Source organism: Xenopus laevis, chromosome 3L, assembly GCF_017654675.1.
Source record: "Xenopus laevis strain J_2021 chromosome 3L, Xenopus_laevis_v10.1, whole genome shotgun sequence".
Classification (NCBI taxonomy): Eukaryota; Metazoa; Chordata; class Amphibia; order Anura; family Pipidae; genus Xenopus; species Xenopus laevis.
In genome coordinates this window covers 133,855,859-133,863,837 of record NC_054375.1, presented here as the reverse complement: position 1 = coordinate 133,863,837, position 7,979 = coordinate 133,855,859, and positions in this window count along the sequence as shown.

Genomic DNA, 7,979 nt, shown 5'->3' with positions numbered 1-7,979 from the left:
AGAGGGGGTGACGTCAGAGAAAAGGGAAGCAGCAGCGGGGAGGCCCGAATGACGTAGTAGGGAGAAGGTCACATAGCAAGAGGGTATGGTGGAAGGGTTTGTAATTGGCAATACTGGGGGAGCAAGTGTGTGTGTCACTCCTATAATACACTAACAGGATTTAGGCTTCCAGTGTTGCATGAGTGCTGGGATTGTAATACCTGGAGCAGGCCTGACTGGCAATCTGTGGCTTCTGGCAAATACCAGAGGGGCTTCTGTAAGATGCCATAGACACTCACTATTTATTGTTCCTATGGGGGTTGTTTGGGCCCCTGTGTATTTGAAATGCCAGGGCCTATTTTGAATCCCAGTCCAGACCTGTTCTGTAGGGAAAAGTGGGGTAACTACTGAGATCCCTTCCTTTGTAGACTGTCAACTCCTAACATTCTGACGTTTGATATTTGCAGCTGTAACTAAGCCGAAGGGCCTTGGGTTGGACATCATAGTTAAAAAATGGTGGGGTTATTCTGTCCCTATGGCTTTAAAGGAGAACCAAACCCTTTGTATTTAAATCCACTAGCCCCTCCCTGCTCCCTCCAGCCCAGTTACTTACACCCCGTTGTGTAGATTCAGCGCATTGGAGTTCACGGGCGACATTGTCTATTCGGTAATCTTCGGGCCTTCTTCCGGCGCTTCGGCAATCTCCATCACTTTCGGCACATGCACAGTTGTCAAAAACCGGAAGACTGCTCCCAACTGTGCATGCGCCATTATGGCGCTTACTTCACAAAGATTACCGGAGAGAACAAGATGGCTCCCGTGAACCCCGATGTACTGAATCTGCAACGAGGGGTAAGTAAAGAGTTAGGGGCATTTACCGAGGGTAACATCTAGGCTGGAGGGAGCATCGAGGGGTTAGGGGATTTTAATATAAAGGGTTTGGTTTTAGTATTAGCTCTATGTCCCCATGCTCAGTGATGTAAACTTTGCTGCTCCAATCTGTACATCTTACCCGGGAAACCTTTTTACTTCAGTCTCCTTTACCTGACCTGGCCTATAACAGTAGGGAGACCAATAGGCTAAAAACATGGCCAAGAGTGGCTAGTTTGGCAGCCAATATTTGTTCCATGTATGGCTAGCTCTACTAGGGCATATTGTGTCTGTACTTAGAGCCAACTTTGTCAGCCATTGTGCTACTGTATATTATAAAAATGTTATGTGTTTGTCTGTAATCAAATATATATATATACACTTATGACAAAGCTACATTTGGCATCAGGAGTACACACATTAGGAATGCAGCAAGTCCAAACTTTATGCATTTGCACATCTATAATACTTTAATTTGTTGTCCAGAGCTTTAGAATCACATGATCATAAGGAAACGGTTGGGTTGAACTCTATAAAACAAAATCCTGGAAAAAATGCTGAGTTTTAGCTGCATCCAAAACCGAATTCTGGATTTCATGCCATCATATGACAATGTATGCTCACAATTAGACCTTGTATACACAGGCAATTCATTGCATTAACATGAGAGCTCATTTTGGGGGAAAGTGTATTGGTTATGTAATTTAAAATCAATGTCATTAGGGCTGGGAAGACAGTGTTTTTATGTTGTGTAACAGTGTAACTGAACAGTGTGATTCACATCCTGTTTTCTAAGTGTGTGTGTACATTGGTGGTACAAATTTCTAGGAATCTCTGCAAAATATGTTTTTATTTATATTGAATATGTGTTTCTAGTTTGTCCCCCTGTGTAAACTAGGACCTTAGAGTCTTATAGACAATTTCAAATAAATAAAGAACATTTACAAACCTACAACTTTTTCAATTACATTTAAACTTTAAAGGGTAAGTTTCCCTAATTTGAGTTACTGCGTAACAGTAGTTCTTATACCTTTATAAGATTATGATCCATCTTAAATAAAAACATGGAGACAAAAAGAGGAGAATTTTAACAACCTCCTATTCAGAAATTAAAAATGTGGACATGCGTAACATTCTTACATTTCACTGATTGCAATAAAAAGCAATCTTTGAAAGCCCCAGTATTTGGAATTGAGATTTAAGGTGGTCCATACTCTTCAATATCTGACTAGTCAGCCTGCGGCTTAAATAAACAGATACTGTACAAGTGTCTGACAGCGGGAATAATCTGAACTGTAGGAAGTGAAAAAGATCTCCTCTTCACCTCTTCATTTGCCAATGCATTGGCCAACATGGTGAATTAGCTGATGACTTTTTCCAAACATGTCTGACTGATAAACCCAACAATATCCATGGTACAAAAATACTGGTCAGGATTACCCTTCCAATATTCTCAGAATGTAAGGAAGCCAAAAAGAAATCTGTTACATACAAGTGTCAGTATCAGTATTTATATGTGGCCAGGTTTTAGGCCATTGACACACAGGGCAAAGACCCTGCAGAATACAGTATTGCAGAGACCAGTAGCCCTCAGGTGACTAAATAAAAGTTATGTATTATAACTTTTATTTGTCTTTTTCTTGAAAAGCCCAAAAGTGCATGAATTCCTGTCATCAAAGTGTGAACTGCAAAAACTTCAATTCCGTCTGGCCCATTTACTCCCCTACCAAAAGGCCTGCAATAGTCCCTCCTTTGTTTTGATGCCAAGAAGGGTTCCTTTAACTCAGAGCCCCCCCCCAAACTAGAAGGCCTGTAGACACCTTTAGACTTTCCATTTCTTCACAGAAAGGCTGTTTTCCCCTCTAACAAAAAGTCGCCCTTGAAGGAGAGCCAAAGGCATGGTAAAAAGAGCCAAACATGACCCATTTAAATCGTTAAGGCATGCAAGAAGGCATATAATATGTCAATTGCTATAGAGGCACTTAAGCCTATCACAGGAGTGCTAACATGGTTACTCTCCAGCCTTGGGCATTTAACTGCAGTCCCATGGTCACCCTGGCAGACATAATAAAAGACCTATTGCAGTGTTTCAATTTGTTTATGGTGTCTGAAGCCCACTAATTCAAGGTAACAAAGGTGTACTTAGATTAGACTCTGATAAACTTAACAAACAACCTTCCTAATGCAAGATAAGAATGAAAATGCTAAAAAGCCAAAGCAAGCACTAGGTGGCTGTTCAACAATAGGATTTAAACAAAAGACACAAAAGGAACATGATCCTAATCTCATCTTTACTTACCTGGAAGCCTGTTAGAAAATGTCACTGCTCAAGATGAATAATACCATAGCACTTTCTTTGGTTTACATAGACTTACATACTATATAGTTTCTCCATGACTTCAGAAAGACAAATTGTTCTAAAGTTCGCCAGTGGCTCACGGGAAACATGCTGCTCGCTTGTTGCTCCCAGTGGCCTCAAAGCAGGTGCTTATTTTTGAATTCCAGACTTAAGGTGGCCATAGATGCAAAGATCCGCTTGTTTGGCCACATCGCCAAACAAGCGGATCTTTCCCCGATATGCCATTAACAAACATGGCTATATCAGGGGTAATCTGGTAACGATCCGATTACGATGTGCCGTGGGCTCCGGCGGGATCGGTCGGGTCAAAATCAAACCTGATCAAACGACCGATCTCCGCCGGATGAAAGATGTCGCACACGCCACACGATCCGAAAATCGTACGAATCCTCGATTCGAACGATAGGATCTGTGAGTCTATGGCCACCATTAGAGACAAGTTTTAGTTGTATAAAAACCATGTGTACAGCCAAACAGAGCCCCCTGTAGGTTGCTAATCAACATAAGGGCTACCAAATAGCTAAACCCAGCACTTATGTGGCACCCCAGGAACATTTTCATGCTTGTGTTGCTCCCAATTCTTTTTATATTTGAATGTGACTCACAGGTAAAAAAGGTTGGGGACCACTGGGCTCATAGTTCATCAGTGCAGACAACTTTTTGTATAATTTTGGAGGTTGCTAGTATTTGTCATAGCTAGGGTTGCCACCTTTTCTGTAAAAAAATACCGGCCTTCCTAAATATTTATCTTTTTCCCTATTAATAACATTGGGATCAACCATAATTTTTACCGGCCAGGCCGGTAACATACCGGCCAGGTGGCAACCCTAGTCATAGCATGCATTAATTTCATTCCTGATAACAAAAATACTACAGCTCCAGTGATTAATCCCATGGTGAATCCCAAATAGAAGTTACTAAAAAATGTTGTTCCACCTTAGGCATCTTCCCCCCCCCCACAAAACCACATTACAGTGGACCCCCTATCATATCCATTTGCTGTTCCTGTTAAGAAAATGCTTCCTTCCCTTCCCACCCCTAATTTTCATATGCAAATTAGGATTCAGTTCGGTATTCGGCCGAATCTTTTGCGAAGGATTCAGGGGTTTTCGCTAGAGAATTGTCGAAAATTTGCAGGTGAAACTTGCTGAGCTTTTTTGCTAGCAAATTATCCTCTTCACCTTTTAGTGAATTGCCGAATTTTCGGCAAAAAAACACAATTCGCCTTTTAATAAATGTGCCCCAATCCATTCTGGACAGTTTCCCAATATAACATTCATTGCCTAATGGATTTATTTATTACACGTAGGGAACCACTTTGTATATGTTTTCTCGTCATGGTACTGTTATCGATGAACCAGGAAACCATAAAATATGAGTCATTTCGATTATGTCAAGGGAAAGAAGAATGTATTGCTTGGAAAATTCTGATCTTTCCCATGGTCTGAAACATCTTTTAGGACTTTTAATAGCCATTGTGTAGTTAGCTTTCCGGTATCTGCCATCCTGCCTTGCTCCGTAGGTAGTGGGGGGGGGGTCAGGATATTAGGATGATCATATTCCCACCATGACATAAAACTTGGCTGTGTTTCAGCCTCTGGATCCGGCCGGAGAGGATGCTCTGGCTAATAATTAGTGCCCAGTGTTACACAGTACCAGCCCCGTGATACATTTCACCTCCTGCCTTGTTTGTTTCTGTATGTCTCAGTGAGTTTAGCAGGTTACTAGGCATTTGTCATCTATTATATAGCATAGCAGCAGAACGGAGATTTAGGCAGAAGAACTTGACAATTATATTGAAGCATACATAAGGTTAACTATGGAAGTTTACTGTTTTATGTGCCGGGTAAAATAGGATACACAGCTGGAGTGGCATTTTCTGGGTTCCCTTTCGACCTATGTCCCTCAATGTGTTTACTGGCAGCAGGTGGACCGGCAAAAATCAAAAGAGAGCAGCATGGAAAAATTGACGTTTTTTTACACATCACACTTAATCATGGTGAAAGTGCATTTTTAAATTCCACTTGAAATTGCAACTACATTTAATAATTTGATGGAAAGCTTAAAATATCCAGGGCTTGATCAGAATTTCTCTGATGGCAAGGACTTAGCTGACTTTTCATGTACATAGGAAGACATGCAGACATTTTTACTGACAGAGCAACTGATCGATATCTATTCCCTGAGGGGTTCCCATCAGTGGTGTATGGTCTGCTTCGACTAGAGATGTATAGGACCCCAGCCAGTCTCCTAGCAGGCAGGTTGGCAGAAAGCAAGGGGTCATTCTGAAGATTGTTTTCAGATGGGGAGCCCAGCGCCATGAAGTTTTTCCACTGGCTCCCATCCTGTCTTGCCCACCACCAACAGTTTCCATAGGCAGCAGCAAAAGTTTACATACGTATAGCTTAAGTTTACCAAATCATGTGTAAAATCTGGAACATCAAGAAGGACTGCAATGATATCTAACATAAATGCGGTTTCTTCACGCTATTGCGCATGCGCAGTAGAGTGAAAAGATGAACTACCTGAAGTAGTCTTCTATTTAGTTTTACTGAACATGCGTCTTCCCCGGGACATTTGAAGAAAGAAGTAGAAGGAAGCCAATCGTTCTGTGGTGTTTGCTGGAAGAACCCCCAGACCGGTACAGTTATCTCCTGATTGGAGCACCGGCCTGGGGTGTGTGGTAAGTATATAATCACTTGGGGGTGCCGAACTTTTGGCATCCCCAAGTGATCAGGCATCCCTGATTTTTCAAATGATCTGATAATTTTAATGGGTAGTTCACCTTTTACATATTCTAATATCGGAGACAGTTTGCAACTTTTTGTTCAGCAGTTCCATCCACTGACTGATTTCAAAGTTTCACAATGAAAATGTTGAACCCTGTCTGACTGTTGGGATGATTTTACCAGAACGATACAATTGTTAATAAGTAGACAATTTTATTGAATCGTGCTAAAATCGTAGAGAATAAAAAGCAATAACAATATGGGGCAGATGCATCAAGGGTCGAATATCGAGGGTTAATTAACCCTCGATATTCGACTGGGGAATGAAAATCCTTCAACTTCGAATATCGAAGTCGAAGGATTTTGCGCAAATACTTCGATCGAAGGAATAATCGTTCGATCGAACAATTAAATCCTTCGAATCGAAGGATTTTAATCCAACAATCGAAGGATTATCCTTCGACCAAAAAAAGTTAGCCAATCCTATGGGGACTTTCCCCCTAGGCTAACATTGAGTTCGGTAGCTTTTAGGTGAACTAGGGGGTCGAAGTTTTTTCTTAAAGAGACAGTACTTCGACTATCGAATAGTCGAATGATTTTTAGTTCGAATCCTTTGATTCGAAGTCGTAGTCGAAGGTCGAAGTAGCCTATTCGATGGTCGAAGTAGCCAAAAAATTTTTCGAAATTCGTAGCATTTTTACTTCTATTCCTTCACTCGAACTTAATGAATGGGCCCCTAAATGTGTAGCCTTACGGAGCATATAATAATTAAAAACAATTAAATAATTAAAAATGATTAAAAACTGATGAATAAATAATGAAGACCATCTGAAAAGTTACCTAGAAATAGCCATTCGATAACATACTAAAGATTGGGTGAACAATCCCTTTAGGAATTGAGGCCCTGGATAAAATCTTGCACATGGACCTCTAGCTACAACCCTAGCAGCACACAGTTGAGAAGTTGCCTATCAGGGCACCATAGTCATCCTCTGATGAAAAAAAAAGTGTTTCTTGGGAGCAGAGTGAATCCAGCACACAGAGTTATTTTTTCACATAGAGCTGCTAGCTACTGGAAATTGATTGAGTGAATAACTTGCATGACAGACAGGTGTGTCACTATTAACTACTAGGCCCCATGGCACAATTTGTTCATGGGTATGCCCTGCACTTTTATTAGCAATGCACCAGCAGACCTTGTATTGCAGTGTTAGTATATTCAGTTCCACTTCTGAAGTATAACTGAGTTTTCTGCTGTTATGTGATATCACAATCTGCAGTACTACTGTACAATGCCTTACACTTGCCCAGATTAACATGAAATCACAGAGATTAGGGCACAGCAAGATCAATCAAAAAGACCCAGAATGCAAAACTGGAATACAAGTAAAGGATTGGTTATCTCCAAACGCGTTATCCAGAAAGCTACGAATTACGGAAAGACCATCTCCCGTAGACTCCATTTTAATTAAATTATTTTAATTGAATAATTAAAAAAACAATACCCTGTACTTGATAAGGAACGAGATATAGACTATGGTATCTAGGCGTCCATGATAGTAATAGCCCTGAAATCAGAAAGCAATTTTGGAAAGCAGATTAGATATTGGATGCTGATAGAGCTCATTTTAGCCTAATTTGCTGTCATTCAGTCCATTTATGAGACTAAAACTATCCAAATCGTTATTTAACTGACAAATGATTGGGCCAGGGAGAAAACATCTGTCAACCAAATGCTCAGATCAGCCCAATATTTTTGAATCACCCTAATTAATGAGCAGGGTGCGCCAAAACTGGATAATATATATGGGGTTGTTTCAAAAAAGGTTTGGTATAAGTCTCAAAAACACTGAAACAGGTATGGGATCTGTTATTCGCAAACCCTTTCTACAGAAAGCTCCAATTTATGGAAAGGCCATCTCCCATAAATGCCATTATATAGTGAATAAAGTACCCCCTCTTGTAAAATATAAGGATATTATAAGTTACCGAGGAGTTTCATGACCATATAAAAACACGAGGCCGAAGGCCGAGTGTTTTTA